Genomic DNA, 18,289 nt, shown 5'->3' with positions numbered 1-18,289 from the left:
AGATAATCTTGATCATAAACCCACAATTCGTCGGATCTTGGCAAACACACCACAAAAAGTATTACATCGAATAGATCTCCAAGAACATTGAGGAGAACTTTGTATTGAGAACCAAAGAGAGAGAAGAAGCCATCTAGCTAATAACTATGGACCCGAAGGTCTGCGGTAAACTACTCACGCTTCATCGCAGAGGCTATGGTGTTGATGTAGAAGCCCTCCATGATCGAATCCCCCTTCGGTAGATCGCCGAAAAAGGCCCCAAGATGGGATCTCATGGGTACAGAAGGTTGCGGCGGTGGAAAAGTGGTTTCGTGGCTCCCTTGGATGTTTTCAGGGTATAAGAGTATATATAGGAGAAAGAAGTAGGTCGGTGGAGCTACGAGGGGCCCACGAGGGTGGGGGTGCACCTACCCCCTGGGCGCGCCCTCCGGCCTCGTGGCCGCCTTGTTGCGTCTCTGACTTCCACTCCAAGTCTCCTGGATTGCATTTGTTCCAAGAAAGATCCTCGCGAAGGTTTCGTTCCGTTTGATATTTCTTTTCTGTGAAACACTAAAATAGGCAAAAAAAACAGCAACTGGCACTGGGCCTCCGGTTAATAGGTTAGTCCCAAAAACAATATAAAAGAGCATATTAAGGCTCATTAAACATCCAAAACAAATAATATAATAGCATGGAACGATCAAAAATTATAGATACGTTGGAGACATATCACCGAAGGACTGGGGGGTACGGCCCCCACGGAGACCGGCGACGGGGGCCCCGGTCAATCCGACCCACGGCCGCATACTACTCCGGAGACCCAAACGGCTCCGGAGTCTAGTGAGCGACTCCCTGCAGGGGTAGGGGGAGCGGCGTCCTCTATTAATCCAAAGGCGCCAAATATCACGGCGGACGTTCTACAAAGCGCATCCATCCTGGACGAGCACCGCATCCTGATGGGTACGGTGGCTGAGAAGATTCAATTTGCCAAGAGCGGGTTGAACGAGGCCTTATCCAGCCTATTAGCAGGCTTCGAGGTACACAATGTAATATTTTTGATCATTTTTTACGAGAAATATGCGTGTATATAGATAGTAGCACATGAGACTTTGTTCAGTTTTTTGAAAGAAAAGCGAGCAGAGGATCAATAGTCGGTTGTCAGGTGGTAACATGCTATTTTATTTGGATTAAAACATGCCTCCCTGTTAGCGGCGACTGCCCAGTCAAGGGAAATTTCCAAACTCAAACAAAAACTAGAGAGAGCTGATGAGGACCTAGTCCTTGTTAACAAACAACTCGACCAGGCGCAAGGTATAAAATATTCTTATTTTATGCCTATTTATGTCCATATTCTATGGGATTTCCAGAGATGCAATGTGCGTGTTTTGTGCAGATGGTGCTGTCGCGGTGAAACCCTCAGGGGTGAGCTTACCCAAGCCAAGGAGCAAGCTAGGGTAAGCAACGCGGCCGCTGATAAAGCGGCTGGGGACTTGACGGCTGAACAGGCCGCTCGGCGCCATTTTGAGGAACGGGTGACCAATGTGGAGCAGAAGCTCGAGGACACCGCCCACAAGTACGAGTCCTTAGAAGAGGAAAATAAGGCGAAGGGGTCTGAACTTGCCAAGGCCCTTCAAGACGCCAAGGAGGCGTGGTCTGAGTCCCGCGCGGTGCGCGAGGAAATCCGTCAAGCCGGATAGATAGCGACTGGTAAGCCCTTTCCGTTACAGGCTAAACTTGGGGATCGGGGGTATGCCTTGCTTAATCGACTATGGAGTTCTCCAGACGCATATGTGGATCTGCCGAAGAGTGCTGTGGACGCCGCCCAATTCTTCCGGGCCCAGGAGGGGTACGTAACGGAGAAGTTGTTCTGGTCGCGGTTTGCAGGGCAGGAGCGTCCCGCACTGTTAAATGACCAGATGGCACAATGGGCGGAGCTACACAAGATGTCTAGCGCGGCCATGAAGGACGTAATAGTCTGGTTGTAGCCGACCGAAGCCGTTCCGGACAGCTACTTCAGCCTTGTGCAGCGTCTTGTCGATGCGCTACCCCAAATTAACGCCGTCAAGAAGTGGTCCTGCATAGAAGGAGCGCGAATGGCCTTCGCACGTGTTAAGATGCACTAGGTGAAGATGAAGGCCGAAAAGGTGGTAGTTGAGGGTCCGCCCGAAAGCAAGGACCACCGCACACCGGAGCGCTATTTTGAGGACTTAAAAGGTGCCCGCCTTGTAGAAGGCCAATGCTCGAAGGATGTAGTGTTCGAGTGAACGAGTTCGAACTATTCAGGAGTTTGTATTATGAACTAAGGCTTTTGTAATATATTTATGCCTTTATGAAGGGTTGTATCCTCCTGTGCGGCCGTTTTTTATATCTGAGAGTTCCCAGTCGTTGACTTCCACCCCCATGTAGATACTACTAGGGTGTTCGGAATTGCGCATGGCTACACTTATACCAACGTCTTGGTCCATGAAGGAGGTGTCAGCGCGGTGAACCAGGCAATCAGACTATGCAGTTTTATTGCTCTCACTTAGCCATAGGAGTTTGACAATGGGTCTACAAAGTAGCCCCTGGTGTGTACGCAGCCATCCCAATGCGGATGCATTGCATATGTGACCGGAGAACGGTCCTTCATGTAATACGGAAACAATCGCTAAGGATTTTAATAAGTCGTCGAGTGGCTGACCAGCTCTCGCCACATCATGACAGTCAGTTTTTGGCTTTCTCTACTGAGGTGCTTAACAGGACGAACCGGAAACACAATCGTAGTAGTTCTCCATTTACTACCCTAGACAATCAAACAAAACGTAAGGTAGCAAACACAGGAGCCGGGCAACCCAACTATTGACCAAAGACATGATTCGGAGCCGATGCATATACTGCTGAGTTCGGGACGCCGAATTTTGCTATGAAACTGTTCGGACTTTTTGTTTGGCAACATATGTGTTGCCATATAGAGCCCATGGCAATTTGTGACGAGGTGTGTGCGTGAGACAACTAAAATTACAGAATAAAGTCTATAAGTAAAGACGATACTGAAGAAGAATCTGGTTTACTGGAATCTAGTTGATACGTCAAAACATAATCTTACAGAGGGTACCATAATCACCAAGGTCATTTTACATGCCGGGGGTCTAAGGCTAAAGAAAAAGCTTTATACATGTTCTTGAGTGAAGTTGTCATCTACAAAGTCCTTTGCACCTTCCTGTCACATGTCTGCGCCACTTACGTCTGAGTAAGAAAAGATTCCTTGAGAGGAATGGTTTTCAACTATTTGTACGGAACCGGGCTCGGAGAGAGTCCTTATGAGTCCGTAGGATGAGCGGGTTTTAATGCACCTATGGTAAAAGATAAAAATAATTAAAGAAAAGGGGAATGCCGTATAGGGCAAAGCCGTACTGTAGGCCTGTTCGTATTGTGCCTCCGCTAATGCCCAAGGTACTTTGAGTGCATAATTATGCACGCGCAGTACGGCTTTCACGGATATACATGGCGATCGACGGAGGCAAAGCTGCTAATCCAGCTCTGGAATTGCCGAGCTATTAGTATGCGGAATTGGCCGGCCTTGTGTAATAGAGTCCAGCGGCTTAATAGCCCAGTCAGCGGCCGGCTTCTTAGGGATATGTGTGATATATCATATTCACTGTTTTTACCTCAGGGGAAATTGCTTATGTCCCCCTGTGTTCGGTTGACGAGGCTCTTGGTCATCGTGGTCGCTAGGCGACCCTTTCCCCTTGTGTTCGGCATTGAGTTTGTCAGCCTGTTTAAAGACCCAACCATTTCTGTTGGTGTGATTGGCGGGCTTATCGGGGGTGCCATGAATCTGGCAAGGCCGATCAAGTATACGGTCTAAGCTGGATGAGCCATCTCTATTTGCCTTGAATGGCTTCTTGCGTTGACCGGGTTTGGAGCCACTGAATCCGGCATTGACCGCCGTGTCTTGGTTCCTTCATTATTGTTTCGACGCTTGTGCTTGTTGCGTCGTGGCTTGCCATTGCCGTCCCTGGGTTTGGAGGTACCAGGGTCGCTGGTGCTATTGCTTCTACGAGCAAGCTAGCTATCCTCTCCCGCGCAAAAGCGGGTCATAAGTGTGGTAAGGGCTGCCATGGACTTCGGCTTTTCTTGGCCGAGGTGTCGGGCGATCCATGCATCTCGGACGTTGTGTTTAAAGGCCGCGAGGGCTTCGGTGTCCGTAAAATCCACAATCTGGTTCTTTTTGATTAAGAACCTGGTCCGGAGTTGTCGGGCTGATTCTCCGATTGCTGGATTATGTGACTAAGATCATCGGCATCTGGGGGCCGAACATAGGTACCTTGGAAGTTGTCTCTGAATGCATCCTCCAAGTCTTCCCAGCTACCAATAGAGTTTTCTGGTAGGCTGTTCAGCCAGTGCCGTGCTAGCCCATTGAGTTTTAGGGGGAGGTACTTGATGGCATGTAGATCATCACCGCGTGCCATGTGAATGTGGAGAAAAAAATCTTCAATCCATACTGCAGGATCTGTTGTGCCATCGTATGATTCGATGTTGATGGGTTTAAACCCTTCTGGGAACTGGTGCTCCCTTACCTCATCGGTGAAGCGTAGGGGGTGTGCGGAGCCTCTGTATCGGGCAACATCACGGCGTAGTTCGGATGAAGTTCGTATGCGGTTTTCGGCCCTGGTGGGGTTGTGTTTGTCACGCCAGGCCTGATGGACGTCTTCTCGCACTTGGGCATGCCCCCTTGATCCATAGATTGACCTGGTCTGGCCAGCTCTATTGTCCAGGTCCTAACGTAGGTCATAAGTGTATCCCCAAGCTGTTGTTTCTCTGCTTTTATGGAGAGGTGGTGCGAGCTGGTATTCGGCTTGAGTTGTCGTTCTGTCCCGGCCACGTGGTGGTCGGTCAGGTCCGTCAGCTGCGTTACGCGCGGGTGGTATGGGCTCCCGCGCCTCATCGTCGAATTGGGGTAGCAGTTTGCACTTCGGGGAACTCTTTGTTGGGCGTTCAAGGCCGTATTCCTCAGCTGCCAGGACATTAGTCCATCTGTCGTTGAGCAGATCTTGATCAGCTTGAAGCTGCTGCTGCTTTTTCTTTAGGCTTCTTGCAGTAGCTATTAGCTGGCGCTTAAAGCGCTCTTGTTCGAGGGGTTCCTCTGGCACGATGAAATCTTCATCGCCGAGGCTCACGTCGTCCTCGGAGAGTGGTAGATAGTTGCTATCCTCCGAGTCTTCGTTCCCTGCTTGATCGTCAGGGTCAATTTGCCTGTCCTCCTGATCATCTTGTTCGGATGTTGGTTCAATGGGGTCTTCTTGGTCTTTGGCGTTTTCCGGAGTGTCATCGTCTCCGGTGCCGGTATTGCTGTCTTTTCCACGACGTCGACGCTTTGGTGGTATCTCGGGAGGTTATTCCTCGACGGGATCCTTTTCATCATCGCCATCACCTGCTTTAGGTGTGCCCACCATGTACACGTCGTATGAGGAAGTGGCCGTCCAGCGTCCAGTGAACGGCGGGTTTTGGACCTACTCCTCTCTGGCATCGTCGTCCATACCGTCGATGCCCTCGGAGGCATAGTCGAGCATGTAGGTTAGATCGTCGATAGTGGCTATGAAGTGGGCGGTGGGTGGTAAGTAAAGTTCCCTATTTTCAGCCCCTAGTCCGGGTTGGGCGTAATTTGGAAGCGGTTCCTCTATGATAGCAAGGGATCACATTAAGTCCAAAGCCTCGTTCAAGAGCGAGGTTTGGATGGGGACAGAAGTTCCTGGGCCGAGCTTGCATGACACGGACTTCGAGGATTCAGAACTAGTGTCCGGAGAAGAGTTCGGTCTTGAGATGGCCACCGGTGACACTATTCTCTCTGATTCTCCAGTGTTGAGCTCTATGGCCGTAGAGGGTCCGGCGGGCTCTAGGCTCCCGTCTTCAGACCTGGTGACACGCTGTGGATCTGAGGCCGGAGCGGCGGCTGGGGCCGTGAATCATTGGAAGATCAAGTCTCCTCGGATATCAGCGACATAGTTCAAATTTCCAAAATTGATCCGGTGACCAGGGGTGTAGCTGTCGATCTGCTCTAGGTGGTCAACCGAGTTGGCGTGCAGTGCAAAGCCGCCGAATATGAAGATCTGGCCAATGAAAGCACCAATGTCGGTGTCAAAACCGGCAGATCTCGGGTAGGGGGTCCCGAACTGTGCATCTAATGATCTAGGCTAATAAGAGGCATGGGACATGATGTTTACCCAGGTTCGGGCCCTCTTGATGGAGGTAATACCCTACGTCCTGCTTGATTGACTTTGATGAGTATAGGGGTTACAAGAGTTGATCTACCACGAGATCGTAATGGCTAAACCCTAGATGTCTAGCATGTATGATTATGACTGCCTCTACGGACTAAACCCTTCGGTTTATATAGACACCAGAGGGGGCTAGGGTTGTACAGAGTCGGTTTACAGAGAAAGGAATATTCATATCCGCACGCCAAGCTTGCCTTCCACACAAAGGACAGTCCCATCCGGACACGGGGGAAAGTCTTCTATCTTGTATCTTCGCAGCCCATTAGTCTGGCCCAGGTTACACAGCCCGAACGCCCAAGGACCCCCTAAACCAGGACTCCCTCAATGTGCAACACCGAGAGGGCCTAGAGATACCTCTCCGATACTCAGAGTGACAAATCCTAATCTTGATCTATTCCAACTCAACAAACACCATCGGAGACACGTGTAGAGCATCTTTATAATCACCCAGTTACGTTGTGACATTTGATAGCACACAAGGTGTTCCTCTGGTATTCCGGAGTTGCATAATCTCATAGTCAGAGGAACATGTATAAGTCATGAAGAAAGCAATAGCAATAAAACTAAATGATCATTATGCTAAGCTAACGGATGGGTCTTGTCCATCACATCATTCTCTAATGATGTGATCCCGTTCATCAAATGACAACACATGTCTATGGTCAGGAAACTTAGCCATCTTTGATTAGTGAGCTAGTCTATAGAGGCATACTAGGGACACTCTGTTTGTCTATGTACTCACACATGTACTAAGTTTCCGGTTAATACAATTCTAGCATGAATAATAAACATTTATCATGATGTAAGGAAATATAAATAACAACTTTATTATTGCCTCTAGGGCATATTTCCTTTAGTAATACCCCTTCTCCCCGTTGTAATCTCTACTTAAACATGGTGCTCAATGCTATATATTATTTCCCAATGATGTATGGCTATCCTATGATGTTTGATTAGATCCGTTTTGTCCTATGGGTTAATTGATAATCGTGATTGGTTTGAGTTGCATGTTTTATTATTGGTGATGTCCTATGGTGCTCTCCGTGTCACGCAAGCGTGAGGGATCCCCGTTCTAGGGTTTGCAATATGTTCATGATTTTCTTATGGTGGGTTGCTAGAGTGACAAAAGCTTAAACCCGAATAAGTGGGTTGTTTGCGTATGGGAGTAAAGAGGACTTGATACTTTAATGTTATGGTTGGGTTTTACCTTAATGATCTTTAATAGTTACGGATGTTTGCTAGAGTTCCAATCATAAGTGCATATGATCCAAGGAGAGAAATTATGTTAACTTATGCCTCTCCCTCATATAAAAGTGCAATAACGATTACCGGTCTAATTATTGATTGCCTAGGGACAAATAACTTTCTTATGACAAAAAGCTCTGTACTAAAACTAACTTAGTTGTTTCTTTATCTAAACAGCCCCCAGTTTTTATTTACCTGCTCTTTATTATCTTGCAAACCTATCCTACAACACCTACAAAGTACTTCTAATTTCATACTTGTTCTAGGTAAAGTGAACGTCAAGCGTGCGTAGAGTTGTATCAGTGGTCGATAGAACTTGAGGGAATATTTGTTCTACCTTTAGCTCCTCGTTGGGTTCGACACTCTTACTTATTGAAAGAGGCTACAACTGATCCCCTATACTTGTGGGTTATCAACAGCCCTGTTGACTTCTGACATCATGCTGATGTCATACTGATGCAGTAAATGAATTTTTGAATTCAATTAAATCTGTTAACTCCAGAAATTGTTTAAAACTTTGAAAATTAATATAAAATAATATGTAACTCGGATGAAAATACTTTATACATGAAAGTTGCTCAGAAAAACGTAGTGATTCCTTATATGCACTCTGTTCGTTTGCCACATGTACCTAGCATAGCGAACATGGAACCGCCCCCTCCGTTTCACCTGTCCGAAAATGCCAAACTCCGGGAATAATTTCCCGGATGTTTTCCCCCTTCGCCGTATCACCTAATACTGCATTAGGTCACACCTAACACCGCTTATTGCCATGTCATGCATCGCAATGCATCTGTTTGCATTCTATTCATTCTTTCTTCCCCCTATTCTCTCTGGTAGACTTTGAGACTGACGTTGATGCTCCTAACGTTGACTACACCCGTGACGACCCGTCCTTCTCCGCAGAGCTTCCAGGCAAGCAAAACCTCCTTGATCATCCTGACACCACCTACTCCTTCTCTCTACTGCTTGCATTAGAGTAGTGTAGTTGTTACTGTTTCATCGGTTTGATCCTATACTACTGCATAGCCTGTCTTTGCTACTACTGTTGATACTTTTACTTGCAATCCTAAATACTTAGTATAGGATGCTAGTATTCCATCAGTGGCCCTATATTCTTGTTCGTATGCCATGCTATATTATCGGGTCATGATCACGGCGAGTATTGATCACGGGTATATACCATTGGGTAACGCAGTAATTTAAAAAAAATCCTACGCACACGCAAGATCATGGTGATGCATAGCAACGAGAGGGAAGAGTGTTGTCCATGTACCCTCGTAGACCGTAAGCGGAAGTGTTATGACAACACGGTTGATGTAGTCGTACGTCTTCACGATCGACCGATCCTAGTATTGAAAGTACGACACCTCCGCGATCTGCACAAGTTCAGCTCGGTGACGTCCCATGAACTCATGATCTAGCAGAGTGTCGAGGGAGAGCTTCATCAGCACGACAGCATGATGACGGTGATGATGATACTACCGGAACAGGGCTTCGCCTAAGCACCGCTACGATATGACCGAGGTGGATTATGGTGGAGGGGGCACCGCACATGGCTGGAAACAATCAACTTGTGTTTCCTAGGGTGCCCCTTGACCCCGTATATAAAGGAGCAAGGGGGAGACCGGCCGGCCCTAGTGGCGCGCCAAGGGAAGAGGAATCCTCCTCCTAGTAGGAGTAGGATTTCTCCTTTCCTAGTCCTACTAGGAGGAGAAGGGGAAGGAAGGAAGTAAGGAAGATGAGAAGGAGAAGGAAAGGGGGGCACACCCCCTCCCTAGTCCAATTCAGACTCCCTAGAGGGAGGGGGCGCGGTTTCCCCTTGTGGGCTGCCTCCCCTCTTCCCTATGGCCCATGAAGGCCCAACTTTCCCCGGGGGGTTCCGGTAACCCTCCGGCACTCCGGTTTTCTCCGAAATCGCCCGGAACACTTCCGGTGTCCGAATATAGCCGTCCAATATATCATTATTTTTGTCTCGACCATTTCGAGACTCCTCGTCATGTCTGTGATCATATCTGGGACTCCGAACTACCTTCGGTACATCAAAACACATAAATTCATAATACCGATCATCACCGAACGTTAAGCGTGCGGACCCTACGGGTTCGAGAACTATGTAGACATGACCGAGACACGTCTTCGGTCAATAACCAATAGCAGAACCTGGATGTTCATATTGGCTCCCGCATATTCTATGAAGATCTTTATCGGTCAAACCGCATAACGATATACGTTGTTCCCTTTGTCATCGGTATGTTACTTGCCCGAGATTCGATCGTCGGTATCCCAATACCTAGTTTAATCTCGTTACCGGCAAGTCTCTTTACTCGTTTCGTAATGCATCATCCCACAACTAACTCATTAGTCATATTGCTTGCAAGGCTTATAGTGATGTGCATTACCGAGAGGGCCCAGAGATACCTCTCCGATACTCGGAGTGACAAATCCTAATCTCGATCTATGCCAACTCAACAAACACCATCGGAGACATCTGTAGAGCATCTTTATAGTCACCCAGTTACGTTGTGACATTTGATAGCACACAAAGCGTTCCTTCGGTATTCGGGAGTTGCACGATCTCATAGTCATAGGAACATGTATAAGTTATGGAGAAAGCAATAGCAAAAAACTAAACGATCATCGTGCTAAGCTAACGGATGGATCAAGTCAATCACATCATTCTCTAATGATGTGATCCCGTTAATCAAATGACAACTCATGTCTATGGCCAGGAAACATAACCATCATTGATTCAACGAGCTAGTCAAGTAGAGGCATACTAGTGGCACTTTGTTTGTCTATGTATTCACACATGTACTAAGTTTCCGGTTAATACAATTCTAGCATGAATAATAAAAATTTATCATGATATAAGGAAATATAAATAACAACTTTATTATTGCCTCTAGGGCATATTTCCTTCATATACATATATACTCATTACACATGATACAATGTTGTGACTAAAGTTGGTCGGCTCGTAGAGTACCCGCGAGTGATTCACGGACTGGGGACTGAAAGGACTTGTTTCCCGACGACCCTTCAAGTGGATCTTTGTGGCAGAGCGATGGGGCAGGGTGAGACCACCCAGGAGAGAGGTGGGCCTGGTCCCTGGTCGTTGTCCGCAGTTACTTCAAAATAACCCGCCTAACGAGTTTGGATATTTGATCCGAGTTGGTCGTTGACCTATACACACTAACTACCATGCGGGGCAAGATATGGGAAACCGGCATCGTAGTATCAGCCAAAGCTTTCCAGACGTCAGCGACTGAGCGGCACGCTCCCGGGTGGTCCCCGTAAGCACCTGCCTTGTAAAGGAGGTTGCCATAACTGATCACGGTCGCCCACGCAACATGCAAGAGTGCAAATGGTGATGGGCCCAAGACCCCTGCACGCTTATGATGTAGACCGGCGTGCTGGCCTCTCTGTTGAGCCTAGGTAGGGTTGTGACGTGTTGATCTTCCAAGGCCGGGCATGACCCAGGAAAGTGTGTGCGGCCAGAGTGATCGAGTGTGTTGGGTAATGTGGTGCGACCCTGCAGGGAAGTTAATCTATTCGAATAGTCGTGTCCACAGTAACAGGACGACTTGGAGTTGTATTCCGACCTCTTACAACTAAAATCGAATACTTAATAAAACACACCTAGTTGAGTTCCAGATACAACCCGACGATCGCTCTCTCACAAGGTGACGAGGAGAAGATCGTCGGGTAGGATTATGCTATACGACGTTACTTGTTACTACCTCAGCTACTCTCTTCTATATGCTTCAAGATGAAGGCTGTCAGAAGTGTAGTCTTTGATAGGACTAGCTTCTCCCCCCTTCTTATTCCAGCATTCTGCAGTTCAGTCCACAAATACTACGCCTTTATTGATACCGATGCATATGTAGTGTAGATCTGATGTCAATCTTGCGAGTACTTTGGATGAGTACTCACGGCTGCTTGGCCACCTCTTTTCCCTCTATACCCGGTTGCTGCAATCAGTTGGCGGATCCCAGGAGCCATACGCCACCGACGACGATTACCACTGCTTCGACGGTGCCTACTACTACGTGCAGACCGCCGATGACCAGGAGTAGTTTAAGAGGATCCCAGGCAGGAGGCCTACGCCTCTTCGATCTGTATCCCTGTTTGTGCTAGCCATCTTATGGCACCTTGTTTAACTTATATATGTACTCATATATTGTTGCTTTCGTTGACTCGTTGGTATCGAGCTTTTGTATTCGAGCTCTCGAGGCCCTTGGCTTGTAATATGAAGCTTGTATGACTTTTATTTGTGTTTAGAGTTCTGTTATGATATCTTTCCGTGAGTCTCTGATCTTGATCTTACACGTTTGTATGATTAGTGTATGATTGAATCGGGGACGTCACAAGTCCGGACTCTCGCTAAGCTCCCCCACGTTTGTTTTCAGTTTGCGAGAGAAATCGCGTCCGGATCGCGCCGCGGAGCGACACAGGCGCGCGTTGTATAGCTTCCACAGTCCCAACAAGTATGGAAGGGTTGTGTGTCCGTCTTGAGGATGTCCTAATCCCTATGTCAGCCCATTAAGTCTTCGCGAAGTCTCAGTCGACTGAGTCCTAGACAGACTTTTAAATTTTATACCATCGGCAATAGTTGCAGAAGTCGAACTTTCCATTCATATAGTACATACTAACCTAGGCTTCTGGTTTGGGTGGAATGTAATGACACCAGCCGGTAATTTTACCGTAGTCGACGCAAGCTTCTTCTCCACCGTTGGCAACACGGTTGATGGAGAGAGCCGCCACCCAGCTAGCACCGACGGCGAGCTCACACGCAAGCGACCACTGGCGCGCGCGCACAAGTATTCAGACCAAAAAGCAATCACCAGATCAACTTATCAGCAGGAAAATTATTCGGGAGTGCTTGGCCCGGCGACCGGCGTAGCTCAGGCCGTCCTTGGTGGCCTAGCTTGTCCTCGGTCGAGACATAAAATAAAATCCATGGCGCGTGCACCACTCTCACTGTCACCGCTACTCTGACCGACCTCCGCAACCTAACTTTCCCACGGGTTCCATCGTCCCTCTCCTTCCTTCCTCGGTGCAGCTCCTTTCCACACAGACGTCTTCTTCTTCCCCCGGGAAAAGGAGATCGATGGAATGCGTAAACTAGGGGTGGCACGAAGGCGACGCAGGCGGGCGGGCCATCATCCCCCGGGAAAAGAAGCGGGCCAGGCTTTCCATTGCTGACCTCTTTTATTCAGAGAGAGAGAGAGAGAGAGAGAGAGAGAGAGAGAGAGAGAGAGAAGGCCTCCTAGTGACTAGTGAGTGACCTATATCCTCGACTTGTATACTGGTGAACGCACACCGCACCACCGCGCTCCCGCTGCAGCCGGAACTTTTCCTGGCCGGCGAGCCGCCAATGGCGCGGTGACACGGCGGACGGGGCGCCGGTGCGCGGCCCGGTGTACGGCGGCGACACGCGCGGGCCTGTGCTGGCCACGCGGCCCGCGACTAAACAAGGATTTTCTCCTAGCTATTGCGACTCCGACCTGGACTCCAGAGCTAGCGAAAAAGGCAGCGGGAATCCAACGGACCCTCGAGCCGTCGCGCGACCGCAAGTACGCGCGCGTGAATCGTGCCTCCGGCCGTCCTCTCACGGCGCCTATTAATAGGGGCCACGAGCCAGGGTGGAGCAGCAGCCAGTAGCTCCCTGCACTCAGCGCCCAAGAGTGCAAGTGGAACCAAAGACACACACGGCCAGCTAGCTCGGCACCCAGTCGCCGGCCGCTTCGCCACTTCAGGCCAGAGGTACGCAAGCGCATGCTTTGATATGGCTTCTGTCTCTGCTTCTGCTTGATCGTTCTTACAGGTAGCTAGATCATCGATCGCATGTCGATATAGTGCTCTTCGGACGGGAGCTCGACCAATCGTAAGAACATAGCTAGCTAATGTCTTCGAGGCATGGCTGAGCCGAGCCCAAGCATAGTGATCGACGGTGACGTGTTGCACGGCAGGCCGTGATGCGTAGTTCTCAATGTACCGACGTTTTAGCTAGAGTAGGTGATCGTTAAACGTAACCAACCATCCGAGCAAGTGCAAGTGTTTTCCTAACCACAAATTGGCCCGGTCGAGAGGTGTCTCTGTCCACGGTGTACGCTTCGACTGTGATCGATCGTTGCACTACAAGAAGCTAGGATACTAGACTAATCAACCACTCTACACACATGCAGTCGCTCTATGAGGTGGATTACTGTCTTTTTTTGGCGAAGATATGCGGTGGATTACCACGCAGGAGTAGAACTTGGTTGTATCCTTCTGCGCACTCTGCATGAGTCTGCCACGTACTACGTAGTTGACCAAACAATAATGCATATATATTGATATATGCACACATAAATCAGAAGTAAAAGCCATGCAAAGCTGCATTTCCGGGAATATAGATGCTGTGCCAGAGAAGCTTAACCGATTGATAGCCATATTATTCGCGCGTTTATCTGCACCTTTAAATCTTCTTTTTCACGCTCCCTCGGGTAGTGGTTTTCTAAAGTTGGCCGGCACCAGTCCAAAGCTGGCCTGGTTGCTGTTACACAAGAAAGAGCGATCAGGGTAACCACACGTCAGTAGATTCAGATATCGTAGACGCCTTTTTTGTTGCTCCATTTCAACCAAGCACTCCAAAGCTGGCAGGCACCACCTATCAGCATGGTATTAGTCTCCGAAAGCTGCTTAACTTGCCGATGACGCAGCTCGCATTCCACTCCCCTTTTGTTGGATACATTTATAAACAGTTCGATCGGGATATATATAATGTGACATTTCTTGGCTTTTTTGCTTTTAGAGTGGCCAACATTCGGGATAAAACCATCTGATCAAGCATTGCTTATTTGTTTGTCTGCTAGTGATAATACTCAAATGTACGGACTACGGATGCAGAAGATGATAAGAGCGGAGTATATGTGACTGGTCAAATACGCACTAGACAGAACACTTGTAGTTTTGTTACTGCAGTTGTTTTCTCGGTGTGTTGACTGGTTTTATACAGAAATTTTTCAAATTCATGGATACTGTTTCGGGCTATTTTGTTCACTGTGATTGTGATAGCTGGGCCAACTCGTGTCTTTTTAGTAGCACACTTTTTTGCAGTCACAACAAACAAGATTTAGTAAAAACATACAGAATATATACAAATATGCAACAAACACAATACAACTATGATTGTCATGCATAAGAGGAACTTGGTGATACTTTGTACCAGAAGCTTTAAGAATATAGGAATTATAAAAAAATAGTCATGCATATAAGAGGAACTTGGTGAGCATGATGATCAAACCCTGGCTGGCCCAACATAGATGGTGCTAGCCAGTAAGCCCTAACTTTATTTTGGAATCACCAGGTATGACAAGTTTTGTCGAGCATTAGTATCACATCTTATGCTATGCATTCTCCCCCAGAATTGTTTGTTGTGGAGCTTCAATTCAATGGTCACATCTGTCTATTTCTAGCCTTATCCTTGAAGCACTATCTTGGGCAAGATATTCTTGAGGAAACTTATAGTGAGACTGAATGCCAGGTATTTGAGTTAAATTTGGTTATCACAAAAAAGAAGTTAATTTTTTAGCAGTCTATTTTAACACATTCTCTGGAGTCTGAATCGTCTGTCGCAACTCTCAGATGTATCTAAGCATAGGGCATAGAAACACCGCAACTTCGATATGACATTGTTATCCATGAAAACAAAGTCTCGCACTACCGTGTTCTTTATTTCTGGTACAGATGGTTGGCTTCTCTTGTTGTAGTTAACCATGCCACCTGAAGATGGCACAAAAGGATAGCAATGTAGCCGTAGAGAATTTTGTTTCAAGAACAATATTGGTATAGTACATGATTATTTTCTCTTTATTCAATGTTGTTGTTTCTTCCATCCTTTCATTCTAATGCTTAGACCTTTTCACACTCCCTTGACTCTCGGACCGGTCTTTGTTCTCAACGCCACTAAAAATTTCTAACGTGATACGACAAACGATATGCTGACACCATACTATCGTACATGTCGTACACTAAATTTGCTTTTATCACTGAGTCGTTTGCCTTTTGAGTTTTGTCAACATACAATTAGATGACTCCAACCTGATACACAAATTATGGTCAAAAGGAGCAAGGTTACTTTGCTAGCCAATCAAAAGTAGAAAGAGCAACGTACCAACTTATATATGTATGATTGGAATTATTTATGTAAGTGGTCAGTCCAAACTGCTAGTGGCACATCAGCAACATAATCACAGCACTAGGAGAGTTAGTGGCGCCCAATACATATTTATGTTTGATGTTTTTGTGGCTTAAGATCAGTTTGCTTTTCATAAAGGTTGGCGATGAACTATGTTTGATGTTTTGTGGCTTAGTTGCCACGGGGTACACTAAATGGTTGTAGTATATTTAATACTCCCTCCGTCTCAAAATAAGTGTCTCAACTCTAGTACAACTTTGTACTAACGTGAGACACTTGTTTTGGGACGAAGGGAGTATGTGAATCTAGCCAAGTCATTTTCCTGCAAAGGACATGGACCAGAAATGTAGAAAGTAAATTCGGCACTTAGTTGCCACTACACAACACATATTTTCACTGTTCAATACTTTCCCAAGTTTCCAAAAATTGTGAAAAAAAATGGTGAATGCAAGTTAGCTAACTGTTCAACACAAAAAGAAACGAATAATGTGCGAGTTATCTAACCAAAAAACATTCTTTTTTGTACTTCCTCTGTAAACAAATATAAGAGCGTTTAGATCACTAACATGTCATGTGAGTCAAACTTTTTGATTAATGTGTGTCAGTCCACACGGCATAGCATGACTTACTACATGCACACATTATTTCACACTATACATACGACACCTTCGCGTCCGATTTTCATACAAAATTGCGATCGATGGTTGCAGCCCATGAAGCGATGGTCATGGATGACTGTTAACATGTGTTGTAAAGAATAGAGAGAAGTGCATATTTCAACCCTGAACTCTTACCCTAATCTAATTTACAACCCTGAACTTTAATACCGTCTAAATTACAACCCCCAAGTCTCAAAACCGGTCAGGATTCAACCATCCCCTCCCTGTTGACCGGTTTTGACCTAGGGTGACCAGTTTTGACTAGTCAACGGGTCCAATCAGCATGCCACGTCAGATTTTTTTTTCAAAATTTCAAGAAAAAGTAAATAAAAATCTATAAGATCAGGGAAAAATATAAAAAGGCAAAATTCCGAAAAAATTATTTGCGAAAAAAGCTAGGGAAAATAAAAAATGATTTTTTTCTGGAATTTGAGTTTTTGGGTTTTTTCTGGATTTTTTTTGGAAATTCGTTCTTCTATTTTCCGTGTTTTTCGGAAATTGGATTTCTTATTTCTTTTCCTGGATTTTCTTCGATTTTACAGGTTGTTTCCTTGGAAATTTTGCATTTTTTGCTGATGTGGCATGCTGACTGGACCTGTTGACTGGTCAAAACCGGTCAACAGAGAGGGGAGGGTTGAATCCTGGCCGGTTTTGAGAGTTGGGGGTTGTAATTTAGATGGTATTGGAGTTCGGGGTTGTAAATTAGACTAGGGCAAAAGTTGAAGGTTGAAATATGCACTTCTCTCTAAAGAATATCGGATAGAAAGAGTCATATGTTAGGGGTGCTCATTTCACAATTTTTTTGGAAACTTGGAGATTTGTTTTTGAATAATTAAATGTAGTGGCAACTAGTTGCGCAAAAATTCACTCTCGAAAATGAAGCGATGGAGGCGCAAACTTATGGCATACTAAAAGCCTCACATATATTGTAGCTTTCCTGAGGGGACTGCATTATATTTACTCGCTTGCCATTGATGAGGAATAATCCAGAATCTTGTGTTACCATTTGCTATATTCAAGTGTCATTTTAGTTCTACAGATGTTTGGAGTATAGTTCACTCCATTGAATGCATATTCGCCTCTCCTTTCCCCAATGCTAGATGGGGGAAATTGCCTATAAAAACATGATGACAAGTAGTCTCAGCGATATATCCAAATAAGATGGGAGGGACTCCTGTCATCTTTCTCATTGGAAAGAGTGAAGAGAGAAATAGCCATGAGTAGTTGGGAAACCAAGATGGCTGCCCCTTTTCGTCTTCCCACCTTGAAGAGGAGGAAGATTCTAGTATAAACAGGGCAAAAAGGAGACTAGAATGGGGTGGCTAAGGAACGCAATTGGAAAACCACTACCCTAGTTCTTCAAAGCCAAACAACCATGCATGTGATATGTAAAAAAAAAATGCTACTTCTAAATTACTAGTGGGTAACCCATAAGCATGCACTATCTTGTAACCAAAATTATAGTGAACTTGATGTTAGAATGGCCCAAACTACACTAGAATCGCTATACATCTGTAGTTTGAGTACTACCTTTAGTAAGATGATCTTTCACTGCACGGACATAATTTGTTACATGAGCATGGATGCAAGAAATTAATTCGTGACAGTAGTAAAATTACTATGTTGCATATCTAGAGTAATTTTACTACTGTCACGAATTAATTTCTTGCATCCATGCTCATCATGATCTTTACTATGTTGCATATCTAGAGTAATTTTACTACTGTCACAAATTACTGCACGGACATATCTAGAGTAATTTTACTACTGTCACGAATTCGTGACAATAGTAAAATTACTATGTTACATGAGCATGTGATTTTTGCCATGCCGCCTTGCCGCGGCCCATTGTTGATCCGAATCTCTATCATGTTACTTGCATCGCACCGGACGACGCGGCACGTGGGAAATTAACCATTGGCGTGCAACTACTGGCCCATCGCATGCGACACTGTTGTTCGATG

At 46.2% G+C, this 18,289-nt stretch overlaps 1 protein-coding gene across 3 annotated transcripts in view; it reads left to right on the top strand.

Moving 5' to 3' along the window:
* The first annotated feature begins 12,761 nt into the window (after positions 1–12,761).
* The window catches only part of LOC119284947 (protein DETOXIFICATION 42-like), an 11,219-nt gene continuing 5,691 nt past the window's right edge, over positions 12,762–18,289 (top strand). For all 3 annotated transcript variants that reach the window (XM_037564134.1, XM_037564132.1, XM_037564133.1), the window contains exon 1: positions 12,762–13,250. The gene's annotated coding sequence lies outside the window, so the exon portion shown is untranslated. The remainder of the gene's footprint in view (positions 13,251–18,289) is intronic.

This window comes from Triticum dicoccoides, chromosome 4A (assembly GCF_002162155.2).
Source record: "Triticum dicoccoides isolate Atlit2015 ecotype Zavitan chromosome 4A, WEW_v2.0, whole genome shotgun sequence".
Classification (NCBI taxonomy): Eukaryota; Viridiplantae; Streptophyta; class Magnoliopsida; order Poales; family Poaceae; genus Triticum; species Triticum dicoccoides.
The sequence above is the reverse complement of the archived record's forward strand: the minus strand, read 5'-3'. Positions and strand labels throughout refer to the sequence as shown.